General features: G+C 46.1%; 1 long non-coding RNA gene across 1 annotated transcript in view; it reads right to left on the minus strand.

The window, feature by feature from the left end:
- LOC309646279 overlaps positions 1-25229 on the minus strand; it is a 394596-nt gene that overhangs the window by 206481 nt on the left and 162886 nt on the right. Inside the window, exon 4 of the long non-coding RNA XR_014255240.1 lies at positions 12290-12382. This is a non-coding gene — a long non-coding RNA (uncharacterized lncRNA). The remainder of the gene's footprint in view (positions 1-12289; positions 12383-25229) is intronic.

Here is a 25229-nt window from a genome sequence, read left to right on the forward strand (position 1 = left end):
AAAAAAAAAATCAGAAGATATTGGGGAGTAGCCAACCCAAGAGTCTGACTCCAATATTTCTAGCTCCAAAGTCCAGGCTTTCTTCCCACTCTATCATACTGAGTTCCCAGGTGCATCTGAGTCTGGTCTTTAAGAAGGTGATGAATATGTATGAGAGGCAGTGAAAGGGAGGACACTCCAGTTGGATGGGAATCATGGATAGGAGAATGACTCTAGGTCCTTTGCGCCTTAACCATCTGTGATTTTGTGAAGGAGGTGGTGCTATACCGGGATGACAAGCAGGCTGGCCTAGCTAGAGTAAAGGACCCTCAAGCAGAGAGGTGTGTGAGCCCCGCTGGAGAGCACACCAATGAAGGGGCCCAATGCCACAGACCTAGGAGTCTGGATGATACACTCTAGGGAAATAAATGTGTATCTCTGTTGAAAATTCTTATTAAATTCTGTTTAAATGTTATGCTAAATCATGCAAACTGCAAAAACCACAATGTGAGAAATTACATAGCTTGGATGATCCATTTTTCTTCAACAAGTAAATTGCAAGAAAAACAAAAAGAAGGCGGGAGAAACTGTAGACCAAAATACTAAATGTAATGGGTGGGCTTTGATTAAATCCTGATTCAGACAAACTAACACACACACACACACACACACACACACACACACTTAAATAATCATGGAAATGTGGATGCTGACTGGATATCTGGGGATCTAATGAATCCTTCCTTCAAGCACGTTACAGACTAGTAAGCAGATATAAGGAGGTAAGTCATATATCTGAATTATTATATGATACAAGTAAGGAGTAATAAGAGTTCCAGAAAGAAACCATAAAATGCTGTGACAGTTCTGAGTAAGGAGTTCAATGTCAGAGCAAGAGAAGGGGAGCTCCTTTTGATTGAGCATCTTCTGAGCACAATCTGAGCCAGGTCCTGCCCTAAGGTCTTTCATAACCAGCGGTGCCTTTCAAACTATGCTTGGCCAAATCCAGGGGGCTTCTTGGGAGCCCTGCCCAGGGCCACATTGCTGGCAGATTTGCCAAGGTCAATGGAAGGACTTCTTTAACTAGAATATCTCAGTTCTTTGTCTCTCCTGGGGAGATTTCAGCCTGAAAAAGTATATAACTGGAAAGAAGCTTGAAACTCCCTGGTCTGTGGGCTTCCTGGTTATCTCCCCTCAGCAAGCTGCCCTTAGCTCTTTCAGATGATCAAGTTTACCATTAAGGGCTTTGCTGAAAGTAGAAGAAAGCCTGCTTTTCCATGAGCACAGACATCAGTCAACTACAGTTCAGCTGAAATCCCTGACTTAACTCACACAAAGCACATTTAACTAGAGTTGCACTATCTACTTTGCCTTATTAGAAAGGACACTGCAGCGCATAAATTTTATCGCGATAAATCTCATCATTAACAAATGGCATATATCTGCACAGTAAATCGGATGATTAAAAACTGTTTCTACTATACAGTGGGCCAATGAGAAAGACATAATTTACAGCCAAAAGCTGCAACCAGACGTGTGGATCCTGGAGGGAAGGTCCTGGAATCTTGTCTCCAAATGGAAGAGATCTGCTAAAGAAACTGGAATTTTAGAAACACAAATAGGTCCTTCCAGGGTAGAGCTGTTACTTTGGAGCAACAATATAGCAAGGCAGGTGGGAGGTGGCGGAAGGTTCTACCCTACAACCATCACCACTACTGTGAACTCCTACTTCAGAGACCCAGAGCCCAAGCCACCAGCCAGAAACCAAGGCAGTGAGTCCCTCTCTAGTGTAAGATCTGCTCCCTTAGCTAGCCTCCACTTCCCCATGCCCACCCCACTACCTTCTCTACCTCTCCTTCCATGTCCTTTACAACATCACCTCCAAAAGGCATTCCTCACAATGCCAATTCCCAAGATTCACCTCCAAAATAAACACCTGTGGTAAAAATATTTGGGAAAAAGCTGCACGTAACAGGCTCCCTTTTGGAAATCCATGTCACATTTACTCTGTATAACGGGCACACTCCTTTGTCTCTCTGGTCCCCTTGGCTCTTCTGGAAAGTGCTTTTCCGCCCCCATTTCTCCCCTTCACTTAGCTACTCAGGGAGCAGCCATTTTGTTCCGTGTGATCAGCTGCACTCTTGGCTGCAGTTGATTGGTCCAAAAGTAAGCACCTGACCTAAGCTTAGGCAATCACAGTTTCTTTCCCAGACCCCAGCTACTAGCCACATTTGATTGGTCCCAGGATGGATGATTGGTTCAAGTTAGGCCAGTTTTATTTCTTGGAAATTCTGGAAGGAAACTGAGAAGTCAGTGTTTTTCTAGTGTTCAAAGCTGTAAGATACAAAGCTCTGAAACCTGTCATAACTACATTTCCCACCGTGATGACTAGAGAGGGGAAGGAGGCTAGGATGTGAAGGGAAGAGGGGGAAGAATGCCCACTAAGGAGCAGAGATGGGAGACAGAGTCTGTGAGCTTTTGAGGGCAGGTTAAGGACTTTTGGAAGCCCACTGTATTGCCATCCTGAGTGCTGTGAAATACCCCACGTCCTTGTGATGAATTTCCCTTTCACAAGTTTGGTTTCTCCACTTTGACCAAGGGGGTTCAGAACAACTTACTGCAGTAAATAAGCCCATTTAGCATTAATGAACCCAATATTTCCATACGTATTTGACCACTGAACCCTTTTTCAGATTAACTAGTTATCTAGTTAATTGAACGTTCTCTTCTATCATTCTCCCTTAGAGTTTCTAGCCCTTTCCACAAAACACCCTTTGAGAAATGCTGTCTTACAGAGAAAACTCCCCAAAACACAACACAGGCAAAAAGTGAGATGTGTCTGAAGTTCATTTCATGAATGTGAACTGGGAACAACAGACTCTGTGGACTATAGATTTTTTTCCGAGCTTACTTGTAGCAAAAGAACTGTTGACTATTTCAATCATCTGGAAATACAATCACTTTCTGTCACTTAAGGGACCAGATGAAATTCTGTGAGTTGTAAAGAGCTGTACAAGGTAAATGTTTGCCATTAACCAGAAATGTGGCTATGGGCTGGTCATATCAATCTGCCTCTGGCCTGAGATCCAAAAAGGAAATTCTGGCAGAAGGCAGGCAGCCGATGAAGGGGATGAAAGAGATATATATGCTCTATCAGCTAGCAAACACTGACCTGGAAAACATCTCTCTTTGCTCAAGGATATCCTTGAGCAAAGACAGATTATATATATATATATATATGGAAGGATACATATGCCGAGGGGAAAAATTGGGTCTATAAAAAGATTGTATAATACACACATGAAAACTTTGCCCTAGGTGTACAGAGGAAAAGCTTACCTGGGAAATCAACTGATTACAGGAAACAGAAGAAATGTTTAGAATACATCTGTCTTATGTTCTTAATTTTTAAAAAATTAAGAAAGCTCACAAAGCAAGTTTTGAATGATGAAATGAAAAATCAGAAATGTAGGCTCAAATAAAAAAGAAGCTGGCAGAGACAGGAAGAGTGCCAGGAAGCTAAAAACAGTAACAAAATTAAAAATCCACATTGGAGGCACTAAAAACCAAACATCAACGATGGGGGAAAAAATAGGTTGGTGGTGGAGATGATTAACCAGGTAAATGCAATAAGACTGAGGGGGTGGGAGTGAGAAGAAGCACAGAAAGATAAATATAATAAGAAAGAAGATAATATGCAAGTAGGCTAGAAATCCAATATTTAATCTCTGGATTAGCCGTATTCCTAAATAAGAAAGCAGAATAAGTGGAGGAAGCAAAAATCAATGATTTAGTAGGAGACAATTTTCCTGTGCTTGAAAAAAAATCTGAGCATACAAATCAAAAGGATTCAACTGTTTTAAGGAAAGTTATGAAAAGAGACAAAGTGTGCATATTTTAGTGACATTTTTCAGTATCAAGGTTGGAGGGAAAATGCCACTAAACTAAGCAAAAAATAAATATAATGACAGGTCACTTACAAAGAACCAAAATAAGGCTAACCCCAGATCCTACCAACGCCAATATAGAAAGCAAAGCAATGTCTGTAGAATGTTAAGGGGGAATTCTGTGACCCAAGAGTTCTTTGCCTAGCCCGGATGCTGTTCACGTATATGCCTTTGTTCAAGACAAAGGAAAGATAGTCTGAGAGAGGTAATGCCACAGAAAATTCTGTTACTGACTCATTTCTCCTGAAAACATTAACCAAAGTTATAATCCCTAAACCTACCAGATGAATCAAAACTAAGGACTCATCTGAAAAGTTATAAAATGATTGTCTAAATAATTGACAAAAATATGGTACATAAATGAATGTCCAAGTCTACAGGGATGCCTGAAAAACAAGTTATATATTGTAAAAAAAAAAAAGTCAATATGAATAAGCACCTGCGTCCTACAATGTACCCAAGGTGATATTGGCACATCTAGGGAGTTGAGTGAAGAGAGCTGCAACACATCAGTCACTCCTCGTTTCAAAAAGAGGAGTCCAAGTTTCTTACATTATTCTTCCATTTAATAATTATAGGAAATGTAAAAGCAAAGATTTTTTTTTTTTAAGATTTTTATTTTATTTATTTATTTTTTCGCTGCGCTGGGTCTTTGTTGCTACGCGCAGGCCTTCTCTAGTTGAGGTGAGCGGGGGCCGGACCAGGGATCGAACCAGTGTCCCCTGCATTGGCAGGCGGATTCTTAACCACTGCGCCACCAGGGAAGCCCAAAGATGTTTTTGAGAAGTGTAAAATTAACAACTTATTAAAACTAAATATTTGCGCAAACCATCAACTACCACAAGAGAAAATAAAAGCAAAGAAAAAAACTACCCATAAGGCAAAATAATGGAATGTGAATGAGTGAATGCATGAAATAATATGATAAATAAAACCAAACATATTTATTAGTTATGATAATAAGCAAAAATGGGTTCTATTCGCCAATGAAAACGTTCAAATCCTATTTAATTAGCGTTATGCTGAGGGTCCCCGAGAATATATGCATCAACAAACCTCCAATATACCTTTTCTTTCCAGATTACTACAGTCCAGAATATATATGTCTAAACTGTATCAATGTTTGCAATTATCTATTTATTTTGATTCTTAGATACCAAAGATACAGATGTGTATATAAAATATATATGACAGGTCACTTTTAAAGAAAAAGATCACTCGAACTCCCAGGTAAGCACAACCACATTAAAAAACATATGTACATTGCCAGTGTTTATTAATAAACACTCACAAATATTTAGATATCAAAAAGAAAACAGGGACATTTCCTAACATATGTAAATGTCAGATTGAAACTGACATAATATTGTACATCCACTATATCTCATAAATAATTAAATAAATGAATAAATAGAAAGCAGGGGCAGCTTGTATGCAATGTACATAAAACTTATTTTAAATACCCTGTAATTTTCTAGTCAACCTGTCTTTATGGCTGCTGAGTGTTTTGCTAATCTCCAACCTTCAAGCTCTTTTTTCAAGTGCCTACCAGCTTGAAGGTAAGTGATTCTCCATTCCAGGCCACTCTCACTGGACAGGATCCGGGGCTCTGCTTTCTGAAGTCTGGAAATTGGAAGGACTATGCTAATTTAGCGATTCTACCCATTCATGCCTAGGGGTAAAACAAGCAACAGAGTCGGGGTAGAGAGACACAACAGGATCCCTCCTTCTCCAAATTTTGGTTGCGTTAACGGTACCCACCTGAGTTGCCCTTTGTTGGTCTGTCAGTGGCCAGTCTCCTAGTGTGCAAACCTTGAACGCAGCTCTTAAATTACATGTTAACCCATCTGCATGAATCTACTCCAATCAGTTTCCCCGGAAAGAAAAACTGTACCTTGTTTAGATTGAACGTCCTAAGAAATATAAAGACTCATAAACATTTCAGTTTGGAGGTTGAAAAAAAAGGAAAAGGATTAAGAGGACAAATGGTTGCTGTCCTTGGAATGCTGTGTTGTCAGTGGGACTCCTGGCATCCAAAAGTGAGAAAATGCAGACAAAAACGCCAGGCGGTATGCAAACACACTTGTCAAATTCACAGAGCCAGAAAAAGCTATTCCTGCAGTTTATCTGCCCCAAGTGGATTAGATACTAGCAGAGACGTGGAGATTTTGTTGAGCTTACAATTTTCATTTTTAAATTTGAAAAAAGGAGAAACATGGGGAAAATAAAATGAAGAGAGGAAACTGGCACGTCAGAGCTGGAAAAGAGCTGAAAGATTTAGTCCAACTCCTCCTTTGACAGATGAGGAGGCTGAAGCCCAAATAAGTAGCTTGACTTATCCCAAGTCCTTAAAAAAAAAAAAAAAAAAAAGACCTTACATGGATATGACTAATAACAGACACTGATAAAGGGAAATGGGAAAATTAACCAAAGTTTGATCTCATGGGTTGTTTCTCCCCAACTGCACTGTGGACCACAGCGGTCAGCGGTGAAATAGACAAAGGGTGAAAGTTTATTCCAAAATACATCTCTCCCCACATCTGCCAATGCCCTCTTTTGACTTTGATTCCAGTTACTGTTGCTATGTACAAACCCACCCCAAAATGTAGAGACTTATCAACAGTCGCTTATTTTCTCATGGTCCTGCAATTTGGGGAGGACCCAGTGGGGACAATTCATCTCTACTCCATGATGTCTGGGGCATAGCTGATAAACCACTGGGGGCTCTGAAGGCCCATTCACAGCTTGTTGGTAGCGGATGCTGGCTGTTGGCAGGGACCTCAACTGGAGCTGTTGGCTGGAGTACCTACACGCGGTCTCTCCTTGTGGCCTGGGCTTCCTGGCTGCATGGTGGCTGGGCTCCAAGAATAAAGTCCCAACAGGACCACATGGGAACTGCATGGCTTGTTATGACCTAGCAGCAAAAGTCACACAGTGCCTCTTTTTCCATAGTCACAGGTGACCCAGATTCCAGTGGAGGGGACATAGACCTTGCCTCTCAGTGGGTAGAGTTATGTTACATTGTTTCAGTGTTAAAAGAACATGCGGAATGGGAGATCTTATTGATGCCATCTTGGAAAATATATTCCGTACAACTTGAGACAAGGATCTTCAACTGATGGTTGGGTGGGGAGAGAAATCTGCACGTTTTTAGGCTACTTTGGGGTTTCAGGGGCCGAGGCAGTGGCGAGGGGAGGGTTGAAAAAGCATAAGTAAATGTTGTAATTCGTATTTTATTTAATTTATTTATTTATTTTTTTGGCTGCGTCAGGTCTTAGTTGCGGCACGCGGGATCTTTGTTGAGGCATGTGGGCTTCTCTCTGGTTGTGGCGTGCGGGTTTTCTCTTCTCTAGTTGTGGCACGCAGGCTCCAGGGCACATGGGCTCTGTAGTTTGCAGCACGCAGGCTCTCTCATTGAGGCGCGCGAGCTCAGTAGTTGTGGCGCGAGGGCTTAGTCGCCCCGCGGCATGTGGGATCTTAGTTCCCTGACCAGGGATGGAACCCGCGTCCCCTGCATTGTAAGGCAGATTCTTTACCACTGGACCACCAGGGAAGTCCCAAGGACGTTCTTAAGTGAAACTGACTTTTTATTTTTACTGCGAGTATGTGGTAGCAAAGGATACAATGAGATTAGCATGGTTTGATGCCACTGCTAAGGCACCATTGCTCTGGCACCATCAGTGCAAATGGCAAATAGATAACAGTAATAATACTGTGAAAATAGTTTTATCCTGAGACTATTTCGGGCACCCTCAGGGTTCCGTGGACCACACTTTGAGAACCTCCATCTGGTGCACCATTTTCATTTTGCAAATGTAGCAACTGGGGACTGGAAAGGAAATAACTAACTCCAGGCTTCAGCATTTTATCGCCACTTGTCACAGGTGGGGTTTCCCAGGAAGCAGACTCCAAGATGGAATTCCTTGTTCAGGAAAGCCTAACATGGGGGTCATTACCTGTGGATTCTGGCTTCCCCAAGGTCACACATTTTCTCGTTCCAGGTCCCCCGCCTGCCAGTCACTTTCCCTCTCTGTTGTGCCTTTGCCCCGTGCACAATGCCCTTGATAATGAGACTGAAAATAAAAAGCTCTGTGTTCTCCAGGCAGGCCTCTGATTCAAGGCTTTGCACTAAAAATATTCTGCCTTCAAAATCGACAGGCTCTGACTTGTGAACGGGTCCGTAGACGCAGAGGCTTAAGGATTTCATTTGACCCCACTTCAAAGCCATCTCCTGCTTTCCAATGTGTCCCTGGGTTCCCCGGGACCTGGTTAAATATTCTATTTGCTTGCAGAAAGACCTCAGAGAGTGACTCATTACCCAGCACAATAGGTGACTTAATTGGCAGGTCATGGTTAAGTGACTGCACCACTTGGCAACCCGAGGCAGACGGCATCATCCCCAGGACGAGAGGCGAGGGTGGCTCTGCTGAGCCTTAGATTGCTGGCTCAGCATCCCCCCCTCCACCCTGTACTCAAGTGAACGCAGCTGTTTCCAGTCACTGCTCCCTACACCACACTCTCCATTCATCCCACACGGCCACAAGGTTACCCTCCTAAGACACTCCCAGAAGGTCGGATCCACCTGACACTTTCTGCATCTCGCTATAGTCCCCTGCATTGAGTTCAAACTCCTGCCCCCTTCTCAAGGCCCTCCATCATCCTCTAACCTCTAATACACACATTCTGCTCCAGAGAAACTGCGTCCTCTGCTTTCCCCGCACCACGCTGTGGTCACTCAGGCCCCTGCCATGATGCACACTGCTGCCCCACCCAGACCCCATCCCTATTTCCCAACGACTTTTTCAAAGCAGGCTCAGTCCAGATCACCTCCTCCAAAAAGCTCCACCTGTCATCTGGACTCTCCCTGTTCAAATTATGTGCACCATACAACGTGGGACTTAATTATACACCATCTTGAATGTTCACCTTTGTTTCTTGTGTTATAGGCAACTCAAAGCAACTCACAGAGCTGTTATCGTGTTCCAGGGGCTGAGCTGAACAGGAGAGGCAAAGGTGAACCAAGCAATGCCTCTGTCCTGAAGGGGCTGGTGGTGAACCCACACACACACCAGAGTCACGCTCCCAAGCAGGCTGTCACTCTCTTCAGAAGAGACCACCTCCCCAGTGCCTGGGCTGAGAGGCAGTGTGGACAGTGAACGCCTCAGCTTGGGAGCCCCGTCCATCTAGGGTACACCCGTTGTCCTTCCACCTGCCAGCCAGGCGTTATACAGGTCTGGACACCTGTATATACAGGTCTGGACACCAAAAGGCAGCCTTTCAGTCTGCCTATACAGACAGGTATACAGGTTATACAGGTCTGGACACTAAAAGGCAGCCACCTCCTCCACCTATGGATAAACTCACAGCTGAACACAGAGATAAATAATAAATATACTATGGCCCAGGCACTACGCTGAGAGCTTTAAATGTATTCGGACTCTTAATCTTCTTAATTCTCCAAACTAGGTACATCTATTATCCTCATCTTATACATAAGGAGACTGAACCTTGGGAGGTATCCACTAGCCCAAGACCACACAACCAATAAACAGAAGAGCCAAGAGCCGACCCACTCAAGTGGTCTTATTCCAGAGACTCAGCTCTCAATAATAATTATTATCATACTTAAATAGCAGCTAATATTTCTAAACATAATATATGTGAGCACTGTGCCAAGTGTACTATGTGGATTATTTCATTAATTCCCCCAAAACCCTATGAGACAGGGTTACTAACCCATTTTACAGATGAGAAATTGAGTCTTAGAGAGGTTACCTGGCTCAAGGTCCCAGCTATCCAGAAATCAGACTCTGGCATAGCTCCCTCTTTTAGCCAACTCACCAGTAACCCAAGGGTCATGACCAGTGGCTGGGTCTGAATTGGCTTCCGGCCTTGTCCACATGCACCTTCTGTGTTCATAGGAAATGACCACCTTGCTCTGATGACAGTCCTTGTCTGTGGCTGGTGGGTCACCTGGCTACACAGCCCCAGACAGAGCCAAAGGATGGTTGTCCACAAAGTCCTGTACTATAGCCTGAATGTCTGTCTGTGTCCCCCCCCAAAATGCATACGTGGAAAACCAATGCCCAGTGTGAAGGTATTAGGAGTGTATCTGGAATGTGGTTAGTTCATGAGGGTGGAACCCTCATGAATGGGATTAGTGCCCTTATAAAAGAGGCTCCAGAGAGCTCCCTCGCCCCCTCCATCATGTGAGGATACAAGGAAAAGGCTGCAGCCTGGAAGATGCTGCACCTGACCATGCTCACCTGACCATGCTCCTCTCTGATCTCAGACTTTCAGCCTCCAGAACTGTGAGAAATAGATGTCTGTTGTTTATGGACCACCCAGTCTGTGATATTCTGTTAATGCAGCCCAAACAGACTAAGATACCCTGGCTGGAAATCTGCAAGCTGCCCCGCACGTCCCAGGCCCATAGGCTCAGCAAGACCTCAGGGCCAGACACTAAGGCATCAGACTTCAGTCATGCAAACCTAGACTTAAAGTTCCTTCCCAGAGAGAAGTGCTGTTTTGAGAGGCTGGGAGACCTTGGGACAATCCCTTCCTTCCCTGGCCCCTGTTCCTCTGTCACTGAAATGAGGATTAAGTGAGAATGCCCACAAAGGGCTTGTCTTCTCTAGAAGCTCAGCCAAAAGTGCTATAATTATTTTAAATTGATGTTATCGGCTAAGTGCCAGGCTACCTGGAAAATTCCTTCAGTTTCCTCTGGGGTCCAGGGAACTGACATCAGGGAGGACCTGGATGGATCCAGTCCCTTCCACCCAACACTCAGCCCTTCCACGCTCCCCTCTTCTTCACTGCCTGCAACCTCAGACTGAATTTCCATCTCGAAAGAATGCTCTCAGCCTCAGCCTGCCCCTCCCCTTCGTCTCTGGGGTGGGCTCTGAAGATCTCATCTGGACAGAATCGATGTGCTAAGTACAGGCACAGACTAATGCTCTATTACAATTTTTCTACGTACCTCATTTATCCTAATGGAAATATCCTAAATTTTAAATATCCTAATAAGATATTTTTTAAAATTTATTTATTTATAAAATTTATTTATTTATTTATTTGGCTGCATTGGGTCTTTGTTGCTGTGCGCGGGCTTTCTCTAGTTGCAGCGAGCGGGGGCTACTCTTTGTTGCAGTGTGCGGGCTTCTCATTGCAGTGGCTTCTCTTGTTGTGCAGCACGGGCTCTAGGCACGTGGGCTTCAGTAGTTGTGGCACACGAGCTCAGTAGTTGTGGCTCGTGGGCTCTAGAGAGCAGGCTCAGTAGTTGTGGCCCACGGGTTTAGTTGCTCCACTGCATGTGGGATCTTCCTGGAGCAGGGCTCGAACCCGTGTCCCCTGCGTTGGCAGGTGGATTCTTAACCACTGCGCCACCAAGGAAGTCCCCTAATACGATATTTTAAAAGTTAATATTGTAATATGTATCTCAATTAGCTCAGCGCAGCCCCTCTCGAGCAGAGGCTGCGGGCTCCATGCCGAGGGACGGGACCCTGCGGACATCATAGGAGGCGGGCCAGGGCCAGAAGGAAGCCCAGCTCTGGCATGAAGTGTTGAGGAGAGCTGCTCGAGAACTTTCGCACTTAGAAGACCCCTGGGTTTCATTACGTTAACAACATGGCCTCAAGGTCCTTCCATCCATAGAAGAAATGCATTTCTCAGCAAATGATTCTACAGCCAGTATTTCTTGAAATTGCATTATAATATGAGAAATGTTGTGGACAGGGCAGGGAACTGAGCGACGCATACTTGGGGTCCATGGTGGGTTCTGAGTGAGTTTCTGGTTTTGCGTTAGGGAGATGGGAAAGGGAGCAGATTGCTTTGAGGAGGGGAGCATGAGGGTGTTTTTTGCCTCTTTAAATGCACACACATATTATTGGCTTTTCCTTTCCATCATCACTTTACTCTAAGCAAAGCCTCATTACTTAAAAAAAAAAAAAAAAAAAAAGCTGGAGCGTCCTAACAATAGTCCATAATTACTTTGCAAATGGTTCTGCGGAGTAATTATGCCATTAGTCCAAGTGCCTTCTACATCAAAGATTTCTCTCTCTCTGCAGTGCCTTATCTATTTGGGTTAGGGAATGAGAAGAAGCTCCCGGGAGCCTGAGTGATGGGGACCCAGACTGTGGGCACGGGGATTTAGAGATGCCCATCTTAGCACGTCTATTGTCAAACCAACAATTCCTGCAAATGACACCTCTCCACAGGAAGGCAGGATGCTAAGGCAGAGTTCCCAAGGAAAAGAGATTAACAATCAGCCTTTGGAGAAAGCGTATTCGGGCAGCTGCCTCTAAGGATTTCTGGCCACACTAGATAGAGAAGGGAACCTCAGAGCCATCTTTGGCTTTACTCACCAGTTTGTTACAACAGGCTGTGGCCATGTGAAGGTCGCCCGTCCTGCAGTTAATAGATCCAAGTGAGAAAACCTTCTGTGGTTCCCATACATCCTAATGAGAGAGGAAAAAAAGCATAGACCGCATTTAGTTGAGGACCTGCTCCATGTCAGCTGCTGTACTTGGCATTTCACTCCTAGTATCTAGTAATTCATACTATATTTATTGCTTCTATTCTACAGATGAGAAACCGAAGCTCAAAAAAATCAATGCCCAGGCTTCTCCAATGTTTCTATCCCAGTATCCTAAGCAAAGTGGCTTTTATCCTCAAGGTCACTACCATAGTCAGAAATGGCTGCAGGAGCTCCAGCCATCACATCCATATCTCAGACAGAAAGAAAGAGAATGTGGGGTGGGGGAGAAGGCAAAAGGGCACTTCAAGGAGATTTTCCAAATCCCCACCCAATGGCTTCTGCTTCAATCTCATTGGTCATCCCATTGCAAAGGAGATTGAGAAAAAGAGTTTTTAGCCAAGCAAGAACTACCTTTAAAAATATAGGGCTCTGTTACTAAGAAAGCAGAAGAGATTGGGACAATGGGTAGGTAAGCCACAATCACTATTCTGCTTTACACACTTTATTTTGTTTAAACACTCACAGTAATCCTGCAAGGTGGATGCTGTTACACCCATTCTGTCCATGAGGCTCAAAATGTGTAAATCCCTTGCCTAGCACAGAGCAGTTAGTAAGTGGGCCTGACCCAAAGCAGGGTTCAACCACAGTGCCCACTGCCCATCACTGCAACTCCCTGGCAAAGGCCTGACAACAAAGGGCAGGGCAGCAAGTGGGACAAAGCAGGGCTGTACAGTGATGGGAAACGAATGCACACTGGTGGGGAGGCATCTCATCGTGTGCACTGGTGCGGGTTCCTGTGGGGAAAGAGGGGACAGCACGGAGCTGGTGAGACACATGGAGAAGGGCAGGTGCTACACACCTTCTGTGCAGCCTACAGTCCTGGGAGCCCCACAGGGGCCACCTCCAAGAAGGGAAAGACTACAAGGGTCTGTTTCATTGCTCTATCCCTAGTTCTCAGTAGAATCATTAGATCAGTGAATGAATGAACAAACAAATGATTAAATTAAGAAGATACTTTGCAGCCTACTGCCTTCTTCCGGTTTAGATGGATTTCAGAAAAAAAGCTATTCTGAAACAGACATTCCAGACTCAGATTCTGGTTGCCTCAGAGCACAGACCACACATGTTGTGATAAAATGTAGAGGCACACAGCAGATCTACCCCCTCTGAACAACCAGTGATGCTTTTTATAATTTTAGTAGCTATTTAAAACTGCATGGTGCAATACATAATTTTTTATTGATCTGTAATTATAAATGTATCTGATCAATTAAATAAGATGATGAATCCATTCGCAGGCTTCTAAGGCATGTGATTCATTTTGATTGATTGATGATTGATTGATTTTGGTTGGTTGCCCTCCCAGAGTTGGGTAGGTAGGTAGGAGGTACCCAAATGTCAGTAGAAAAGACCCCCTGAGTCTCCCAAAATCCTTGACCCTGGCTCCAAATATTCTACTTCATCACGCCCTCCAACCACTACCGTTTTTTAGGAAGTCGCCAATTAAAGATTCACCTGGCACAGACAGTCTGGGAAGGCTAACCCTTCAGCTCTCTGACATCCCCACCAAAGAGGAAGAATTCCTCAGATCTCCAGGGTCCTTTCCATCTCGTGAAAAGCCAGGGGCTCTCAAGCACTGAGGGACTGGGGGTTTCTGAGAGGGGCAGGAGGGGCGACCTCGGAGCCTGCAGCTCTCAAAGTAAAGCAACCTAAATGGTGAGCGACACCTAGGACAGAGGGTGCCTAAGGGCACTAGGCAGGAGAGCAGCAATGCTTCCCTTTTTCCTCATCAATTACACCTTGACCTCGGGCTCAAATTCCAGGGTTAAACACGCATCTGAATCAGCTCATTCATTTTCAGATTTCTGTTACTCACCACCCCAGAGATTTTGATTCAGTGGGTCTGAAGGGTCCCCAATGTGCATTTTTAACAAGGAGGTGGTGACTCCATTGCAAATGAGAAAAACTGCCTTACTCTCTGGGCTACTCCTTGTGACTTGTTAACTTTTCATCCTTTCCACTACCTCTAAGAACAATCGAGTTCAAGGCCATTCAGAAAACATTTACATATAGGAAGGCAGTGACATAGACACAGTCTGAGATTTACAGGCAGACGGAGGTAGGAGGCGGCATCACGGGCCCCCAGGACCGCAGCCCTAGAAGGAGAGGCAGGCCTGGAGCAAGTACCCCGTGAGCACGGAGGAAGTGGCAGCCGCACACTGCTGCCAAAGAAGGAAGTGCAGTTCCAGCGGGAAGAAGCAGGGGTGGCTTCACAGGAGACAGAATTTGAACTTGCGCCCGAAGGGTGCAGAGTTTTAAAATCAAGGGCATGCGGGATGGGTCCTGGGGGAATCCCGCAGTGGCTGCTCTTGTGTTGAGTTGAAATCTACTTCTCTAAGTAAGTCCTTCCGACAGGCGCCAGCTCTACCCAGTTTTTCTCCTGCTGCAGCGACAGCTCTGCATCTCCACCCCAGGGCCACCCAGTCTGGCTTCCCTGCTCTACGCGAGGTTGGGAGCACAGCTGGAGAAGCCCTCCCAGCTCCACGGACTGGGGCCCTCGGGGCTGCCCCCGCTGCTGGATCTTGATCAGCTCCCTTTCCCCTTGGCAGCTGCTCTGCCTCCTGTCCTCTCTGCAACATCCCTACATCCATCCGGGTGCAGCCTCACCCGCAACTCCATCTAGAAAGCGGGACGGCCACTTGGGCAGAGGGAACACCGGGGATTCACCTTCCAGCCTCGTTCCCACCTGCTTGTCCCCCAGCGCCGGTACCCACAGCTCCACAGCTGGACTCTCACTTCCAGTGGCGTCCGCAGGGCTAGGGAAGGCCTGGCTTATGATGGACATGGCAAACCAATAGGATTTGGTGAACTTCAATCTGAAAGAAGCCTCCATCACCCCCCCCCCCACCCTACCCAACCCCAAGCCCACCTACCCTATCTGCACTCTTACCTGATCCCGCTCATCACCATTTCCAGGGAAAACACAGTCCATTCCACATGGAAAATCCCTCCCTTCTGCCCTTGCCTCCCCAGCTCCCCCTCGTCCCCATGACCTGTCCCTGTGGATTTGTCTAAACCAGCAGCTGCCCTCACCTCCCATCTCCCAGAAAGAGGTGAGCTGCCTCCTTGGTAAAGCTCATCCCCACCCCAGGCTCCCTGCCTCTGGCTTTCCACCCTCTTATCCACCCTCCCTCCATACCGCTGCTTCTCAAAGTGTGGTCTGAGAACCGCCACACCTGAATCGGTGGAGATGCTTGCTAACCATGCGGATCCCAGGCCACCCACTAGATCTACTGAACTAGACTCTCTGCAGCTGAGGCCCAGGAGTCTGGATTTTAACAAGCATCCCGGTAATATTTTTTCAAATAATAAACACCCCCCCATGACTCCCACACACAGTTCCCATCCTCCTAGGGACAGCAGGGTAAAGACCAGCAATCGCAGCCCCACCACCCCGCCATATCCCCCTGGCAGCCCTTAGAGTCTGCGGTGCTGAGCCCTGAGCGACCAGAGAGCTGCCAGCTTCCTAAACCCACACTGTTTGTCATACCCCTGTGCCTTTGTCCCTCCTTTCCCCTCTCCAGAGCATTCTTCCCACCCACTCCCATACCCCAACTCGAAACTCCTGAGTCCTCTCCCCAAACCTGCTAAGCCCCCATGCTTCCCACTTCAGTAAATGGCACCCCCATCCACGCAGTTGCTCAAGCCTCAAACCTAAAAGTCCTGTTTGGTTCCTCCCCAGCCCTACAGCCCAGTCTCAGCAGGTCATTTGGTCCTACCCTCGCGATGCAGCCCAAATCCACGCACCCTGGACAACACCCACCATCGCTCAGCTGGCCTGCGCTCGGCACGTTCTACCCCACGACCTCCTCTTGACCAGTTCATCCCCATCTCTGGCAAATAGCATCTCAGAGAGGCGTTCCCCAACCTCTTGTCCCAAAAGAACTCTGCAAAATGAAATCACTTCCTCTTTCTGCACAGGAAATAGCACTCCCTGAAGGTGTAAGAAATACCTGTGTTTACTTGTCCATCTTCCAGCTCTTTCACTATCAGGTAAATAACACGAGGGCAGGGACCCACTTCAGGCAAGTAACCTCTCAGCCCAGCATCCCCTAAGTGCCCTACCATAGACACCCAGTAAATATTCATTGAATGTGAAATGAACTCTTTAAAGTCTTTACAGAAGTTAACTTAATCCACACAGGACCCCCATTACTGTTCCTTTTATTATAGAGGAAGAAACCAAAGTAAGGTGAATTGCAGAGACAGCACAGCAAGTGAAGGACATGGCTGGGATTCGAACCCAGGACAGCCAGAGGTCAGAGCCCAAGCTTCCTTAATCAAACTGCCTCTTCTCAAGGCCAGGACCTGGGGCTTAGGACAGTGTCCAGTCTACTCTACAGATGGTATCAGCTAGCTATGGCTGCGTAACAAAATGCCCCACAGCATATTAGCTTAAAACAACATTTATCATCTCAGTTTCTGTGAGTTAAGAATCCAGGCTGGTTCCTCTGGCTCTGGGTCTCTTAGAAGGCTGTAGCCAAGCTGCCAGCTGGAAGGAATTTGCTTCCAAGCTCACTCCCATGGTTACTGGCAGAATTCAGTTCCTTAAAGGCTGTTGGGCAGAGGGCCTCGGTTTCTCCCTGGCTATTAGCCCAGAGGCCACCTGCAGGTCCTTGCCACGTGAGCCCCACCATGGCACAACTCACAACATGGCAGCTGGCTTCACTGGAGCAAGTGAGAAGGACCAGAAAGGGTGAGAGTGACGCAGAAATCACAGTCTTTTTGTAACTAGATTAGACTGCTTGGGCTGCCAAAACAAATACCACAGACTTGGGGGGAGACAATAGAAATGGACTCTCTCACAGTTCTGGAGGCTGGAAGGCCAAGTTCAAGGTGTTGGCAGGGTTGGTTTCTTCTGAGAGCAATGGGGGAGACTCTGTTCCATGCCTGTCCCCCAGATTCTGGTGGTTTGCTGGTGATTTTTGGTATCCATCAGCTCAGGGATACATCATCCTTCTCTTCGCCTTCTCCTTGGCATTCTCCCTGTGTGTGTGTCTGTCTCTGTGTCCATATTTCCCCTTCTTATAAGGACTCCAGTCACACTGGACTAGAGCTCACTTGACTGACCTCATCTTAACTTGACTGCATGTGCAAAGACCATGTTTCCAAATACAATCATATTCAGCAGTACCGGGGGTTAAGATATAATCTTTTGGGGGGAGGACACGATTCAACCCATCACAGTAACCTAATCTTAGATGTGACATCCCATCGTTTTTCCAGAGCCTCTTGATTAGAAGTGAGTCTCCAGGTCCAGCCCACACCCAAGGGAGGGGATTATACATGAGCCTGGATGTCAGGAAGTAACCATCATTAGAGCCATTTTAGAAGCTGTCTCCCCTACATGTATCCATAAAAATTACTTGAATGAGTAATCCAGCATCTATCATACTTGTACTGTCATTGTTTATACATTTACTTCTCCCCCCGCCCCAGTCTGTGGGCTTCCTGGAAGCAGGGACCATGTCAGATTCACCACTAGAACATTCCTGGCACCTAAAACTGGACCTGCCACATGACAAGATAGGTGCCCAGTCAATATTTATTGAATAAATGAATATATAAGTAAATGAATGAGAAACAGATAATGTTTCTCTCTGTCCAAGGGAGCAATTACTTCTAAACTCTATATTAGGAGAGCATCACAATAGGCCATTGTCTTTATGTGTCTGGGATTAAATGGGTTCTTCTCCAGCCAGCCCAATCTTAACTATTGATCAGAAAACTAAACACTTGCTTATTTAAGGGGGAAAAGGCAGCACTGGCTGCGTACAAAGAATTTGTGAGACAAGTCAGATGTCTGATGAGTAATTTTCTCTGCCATTTTGATAAGACCCACGAGGTACATCTGTTTCATTCACTTTGATCAGAACTAAAAACAACCTCAAACATACTGCCTAATGTAGCATCTACCTGACAGGTGTGCGGGGAGTGATTATATTGTCTCTTTCCATCCCCAGAAGCTATTAATGAGAGCCAACATGACTGGCAGCCTAAGATACGAATTCTGGAAGGGGTGGGGAAAAGAGCCAATCAGAGCAAACAGACTCCGCGGAGAAGCTATGGGGTGGAGAGCACAGAGCCCACGTGGAGCTCTTGATAGGATGAGAAATGAAGGTCAAAGCCAGAGCCTTCACTGGAACCTTGTCCAAACCACAGGCCAGGTTCTCAGAACAGGAATCAGGCAATTGGGTCTGCTCTTGACACTCACAGGAAATCTGGCGGATCAATTTTAGAGAGCCGATATGTCAAAATAAAATACTAATCGACAGAGCATGCGTGGGAAGCGTTGTCTGCATTATTCTGGAAAGAAGTGGACCGGGACTCAGGAGGTGTGTGTTGGAACCCTGTCCCTGTCCCTTGCTAGCTCTGTGATCGGGAGAGATCTTCCTGAGCCTCAGTCTCTCCGGCTGTAAAATGGGGATAACAGTCCTCACAGAGTGAAGTATGTGAACATTTGCATATTATAATATCTGTCAAACAGCCCAGATCCCAGGTGGTTCTCAGAACACACTTGGTCATCAGCTTCCTGTTACAGGACTCAAGCTTAGCCTTGGTTTGGGAAGTAGCTCGGCAATGATTTCTAAAAACTAATTTTTTGGCTGAATGACTAGGGAGAAATCAGTGTGTCTGTTCTTCAGAGCTGTGTCACGAACCGTTGCTTCTGTGGCTTCTTGAGCTATGTCCTCTTGTCGTGTGTGTGTGTGTGCATGTGAGTGTGTGTATGTGTATATGCCTGTGTGCATGCATATGTGTCCGTGCACACTCACACCTGCACATATGCATGGATGTGCTCAGTTCCTGGGCCTCCAGCGATTTCTTGTGCTGTCAGACTTTGACAAAATCCTAATAAAAGCAGGGTGATTGCTAAGCAACTTCTAGGGGCTCCACTCAGTCCACTGGATGGAAAATCATCTATATTCATCCACCAGCCTTGAGGGATATAGTGCAAGGCTTAGAAGCACAGACTGTTTCCAAACGGCCCGAGTTCTAATCTCTGCTCTGCCCCTCTCCTCGTATGACCTTGGGCAAGTTACTTATCTGCTGTGCCTTCGTTTCCACATCTGCAAACTAGAGATAGTCGTGGGCCCACCTGATAGAGCTGTCATGAGGATTAAATGAATCAGGCTTTAGTGTAGAGTCACAGCCCGCAGGAGGCCTCCTGGTCCTAACACGGCCATGTTCTGCTTTGCTTGGATGACTCTGGGAGGTAGAACACTGTCATTCCTTTCAACATGCCTTCCAGGGCGAGCAAATTCATCCAGCACCCAGTGCACAATCAATGCAAGCTTGGCAGATGAAAATGAATTCATGAGTAAATGCAAAGAATCATACTTGCTATAATAGAGTCCACTGAGAAAGAAAAAGCCAGTCTGTGTGTTCAATCTTTTAAAAGACACATGCCATCTAAGAGTATTTGGTATGGAGGAAACTACTGGAAATTAATCCCTTCTATCCTTTGGCTGGGGCTTTGGATGTTCTCATGCTGAGCAGGACTGAACATCATATGGAGAAGGGAAAAGGTGTGTCCTGGGCAGCCCCCCAGACACCCAACCACAAGCCAGCTTCCCCATCATGGCCAAGACATGGCTACTCTCAACGGGACACCGCAGGGCCCGAAGCCCTGGGGGCAGCCATTGCCTTCTGGCCACCCCCAACACAAAACTCTCTGAAAATGTCTCCTCTCTCATCTTGTCAAAATCCCCCTCCTGCATGACTGGGAAGCTGTCGGTGTGATCTACAACCCCCAGGCAGGCCTGGAAAATGAGCTAAATTGCCTGAGTCACTAGCAATGATAGAATCATTCTACAGGAAATTGGAAATCAATTCTTGTCATCACTGTACAGAACTCCTTTATCAAGAGTTCCAGCTCACCCTGTAATGCAACCATGAAGGACTTGAAGGCCAATATGGTAACAACAGGAAGAGAAAGGGCCGTGTGTGTGTGTGTGTGTGTGTGTGTATGTGTGTTTATCCAAAAACACATCAACATCCAAAGACAGTGCCAAACCCCTCAGGCTGGCGGAAGACCTCGGCATCCAGCAGATGGAGATGTTGCGTCCTCGGAAGCTGAGAACTAAGTTGTGCATCCGCTATGGAGTTTAATTGAAAATGAGATGCTCTTCCTGGAACCTGGCGCATGCCCTCCTCAGCAGAGCACCTCTGCCTGCGCTGGGCTAGTGCACAACGAAGAGCAGTAATAGCCATGGTCCCCCCTTCACAGAGCACCTGGACATCCTCGAGGAATCTTCAGGTATGTTGTCCCAACCGACAGCACAAAGAGTTTTGGTTTGCTTTTGATTTGCGATGGGCTTGGCTTGCATGGTTGGATTGTTTTGTATTTTGAGAAGCAGCAAGGCCATAAAAGTTATCCAAAAGATCTGTGTTCAAGTCCTGACTCTTTCACTTACATATACTCACATAGAGAGTATTAGAAAAAAATGCTGAATTTCTCCGAATCCCACTTTTCTACATTGTCCATAAAATATAGAAAGTAGCACACATAGAGTTGTGATGAATGAAGTAAATAAGTTTGTATATGGAGAAATGCCATGTACATTTACAATGATACATAATGATGGATTATAATATTGGTGTAGCCGTTTACACATTAGGCCACTGGGCAAACTGAGCCCCAAAGACGTAGAATGACTTGCCTAAAACTCGTTCATGTGAAAATAAGAGTAATCACTGGGAATTCCCTGGTGGTGCAGCGGTTAAGACTCCAAGCTCCCAGTGCAGGGCACCTGGATTTGATCCCTGGTCAGGGAACTAGATCCCACATGCATGCCGCAACTAAGAGTTCACATGCCACAACTAAGGAGGCAGCGAGCTGCAACTAAGGAGCCCGCTGGCCACAACTAAGGAGCACACTGCCACAACAAAGAAGCAGGCGAGCCACAACTAAGGATGCTGTGAGCCGCAACTAGGACCTGGCACAACCTAAATAAATAAATAAATATTTTTTTTTAAAAAAGAGTAATCACCAAGATTTATGTTAGATTATAAAACACTTGCTTGTTCATTGTGGATTTTGGAATAAGGATCTAATAGGGAGGATCATTCTCCTCCTTCTTGTAAGGAAGACATTTGGAGAGCGTCAGGGAAGAGCTCACAGACTGAGGATTAGGGACCTTGGTCCTTTTAGCCACTGGACTCACTCTTACTTTAGAGACCTCTGGGTACCCCAAACCTCACCCTTCTTAGTGGTTCTAATAAGCTCCCCCACAAGAATCATCCTAGAGAATTCTGAATATCATAGGCTCACACTGTCAAATTCCCCTCAATGATCACTGACAGGAGAACATAGGTTGGAAGAGGGGCAGCGGATGGCTGCTCCCATACCTATGCGTATCACAGGCACCCTCCCATGGCTTGGCTCAAGTGCCCATCTCCCCCAGGAAGCCTCTCTGATTGCACCAACCCTCAACGAGCTCTTGAAATCATTGCCTCGTCTATCCCATTATTTGCACCTATTTCTTCTTTTTTCTTTCTTTCAGTGTGTAAATCTTGCCTCCCAATCTGACTGCAAGTCCCTACAGGAAGGAGGCCACACCTCTATCCTTGAGTGTCCAAGTGCTATGCTATGGATTAGTGCCACCAGGAGATGCTCAAGAAATCTTTGATGAAGAGGAGGAGGATGAAGAATTTTCATTCCTCACTGGATGCAAATAGCTGTAGGTCTAGTGGAGAGGTCAGGGCTAAAAGTCACAAATTTGGCAGACTTCATGGCATGATTTTAGTACTCCACATAGGTACTCACCCCAAAACCTGCAACCACATGGTTCTGCGTGATACCTGGGTCTTAGCAACTCAGCTGGCAGAAAAAGAGAAGAACCAAACCAACCAGCTGCAGACCAATTGGCCCTGGGAGGGTTAACCAGGGTCTAGTAGACGAAGCCTGGACTGTGGTGAACTAAAATGTGGCTCATGGGAATTCCCTGGCAGTCCACTGACTAGGACTCGGCGCTTTCACTGCTGGGGCCTGGGTTCAATCCCTGGGAACTAAGATGCCACAAGCTGTGCGGTGTGGCCAAAAAAATTTTTTTAATAAATAAGTAAATAGAATGTGGCTCAGGAGCACATGGAGATTCAAGGGAACACATTCAGGGGGCAGGGTGCTGCTGAGGAAGGTCAGGCAGCAAGTGATACCCGAAGTCAGGAGGAAGCATCTTCCCTGTCCCGGGCATCAGGTCACAGCCCAAGGACCATGTACATGAGGGAAGCCCAAGGGAGTCAATGTAATAAAGAATCTGACTCCATTTTGGATGTTTGACTGCTGCCAGCTTCCAAGTCCCACCACTCTCCTTCCCCACCTGCCCCACAGCTGGGCAAGATGATAGGAAAGCCAAGGCATAGGTAGGAAGATCAAACCACATGTGCACGGGAACACTCACTTTGGCCCCACCTCCTGGCCACCTACTATGGACTGAATTGTTGTGTCCCCCCAGAATTCACATGCTAAAGCCCCAACCCCCAATGTGATGGTATTGGGAGATGGGGCCTTTGGGAGGTGATTAGGTCATGAGGGTGGAGCCCTCAGGAATTAGATTAGTGCCCTTATAAAAGGGACCCCAGAAGCCGCATAGCACAGGGAGATCAGCTCGGTGCTTTGTGACCACCTAGAGGGATGGGATGGGGAGGGTGGGAGGGAGGGAGATGCAAGAGGGAAGAGAAATGGGAACATATTGTATATGTATAACTGATTCACTTTGTTATAAAGCAGAAGCTAACACACCATTGTAAGGCAATTATACTTCAATAAAGATGTTAAAAAAAAAAAAAAAAAAAAAAGGACCCCAGAGAGCTCCCTTGCCCCTTCTGCCATGTGAGGACACAGTGAAAAGATCACCATCTACGAACCAGGAAGCAGGTTCTCTCCAGACACTGAATCTGCTGGCACCTTGATCTTGGACTTCCCAGCCTCCAAAACCTTGAGAACAAATTTCTGTTGTTGAAGCTACCCAGTCTACGGTATTCTGTTACGGCTGCCCAAGCTCACTAAGACACCACCATAAAACCCCAAGCCAATCTCCTTTCCCTGTGTTCTCATGCCATTGTCAGAGCAGCCTGGGGGCCTACCCTCCTCTCCCCAGAAAGCCTCATTATGTGAGTAATAAATCCTTTCCTATTCTCTTAGTGCATCTGTGGCATCATCAGCCTCGATATCTGAGCCACATTTTTTAGGAGGAGGGGTTGATCCCACCTTGGTGGGGTAACCATAACAGCCAGCAAGCCTCAGGGAGGATTTCCAACCCCCAACAGTCAAACAAGCTGGGGCTTAGGGCTTGGAGCAGGGAAACTGGAATTCAAGTCAGTGGTTCTAATTGGGCTGACATGGAGCAGAGGTGAGGAAAGACTAAACTTGAGAAACCCTGGGCTCCCACAAGACCAATGCCACACCCCACCCTCTGGTGCTGACTCGGGCAACTGCAGGGCTGAGCCTGCAAGTAGAGGCATGCACACTGCTACCCAGGAAGGACAAAGGAAAGCAAGAGCTGACTTGGCACAGCATGTTAATGTAAAGAAATTCTCACTCTAAGGAAAACATTGGCTCTGCCCCAGCCATGCCCACCAGTAACCTTTGGAGCAAAGCATTCAAGGTGTAAGCTGAGAAGAAACTATAGATTGGCTCCTTCTAACTACTCTCAGGCCTGTGTTTCTTGCCTTCCTTTATTTTAGAGGTGAGAAAGCTGAAATATTCCATCTTTAGTCTCCTTTTCAGCTAGCGATGACACTGACATAGTTTTGGACAAGGAGATATAGAAAGAAATTTTCTAAGGAAACCAGCTCCCCCAAGTTAAAAAGATGAAGCCCAACAAGGAAAAATCCCTTTGTCTCTTCCTACTTCCTTCTGCCTGGAATGCAGGTGCAAAGCAGCGAAGCGCAGCAGCCACACTGTGACCATGAGGGTGGAAGAGACATGCTAAGGATGATGGGACAGAAAGATAGAAGGGCCTGAATCAGCCCTGAATTGCTCTCCTGTGAGCTTCTGATTATGTGGGGAAAATAAACTGTTGCTTGGTTAAGGCACTATAGTTGATTTTCTCCTACGCACAGGCAAACTATGGGTAAAACAATTGGCACATCAGCAAAGCTAGAGGAGATACCCATTGATGGCTGATCAAGAGCACTTACTTTAGTGTCAGATCCGACAGACCTGAATCAGTGTTCCATCTCTGACTTCTTATAAGCTAGGTGGACTTGGGCAAGTTACTTAATCTCTCCAACCCTTAGTTTCTTCATCTGAAGAATGAATATGATAATAGTACCCACTTCAAAGAGTGACTTAAATGCAAACTTCAATGCAAAGCACTTAGCCCAGGGCCTGGCACAGAGTGAGTCCTCAGCAAATGCGGGTTATTTCGGTTAAACTGGTTCTTTCCACAAGGTCAATGCTCCATTTTCCTTGAAGGAACAATTATGAATAAGCTAATTATACTTTTTTTTCTTTCTTTTACTTTTCAACCACTTAGGGGCATTTATGCTGCCATGATATTCATGTTCAGAGGCCAGTGGGTCACATAAATGAGTCTCTAAAGACTCACTCAGAGAGACACTGGAGTTGTCGACTGTTGCCCCTTCCCTAACATGAAGAGTAGAGACAGGTCTTTAGAAGGGCTTTGAGTGTGTCCCAAGAGGATCATCAGGATCAAGCCCCTGTGTTCTTAGGGACAGTGGGCTGGGCCAGTTTTCCAATTAGGAAGCAGAGAGGGAAATCCAGGGGGCAGAATATCAAAGAACCCCTCCCCTGACCCCTCTGA

This window comes from Balaenoptera physalus, assembly GCF_965194825.1.
Source record: "Balaenoptera physalus genome assembly, chromosome: 16".
NCBI lineage: Eukaryota > Metazoa > Chordata > Mammalia > Artiodactyla > Balaenopteridae > Balaenoptera > Balaenoptera physalus.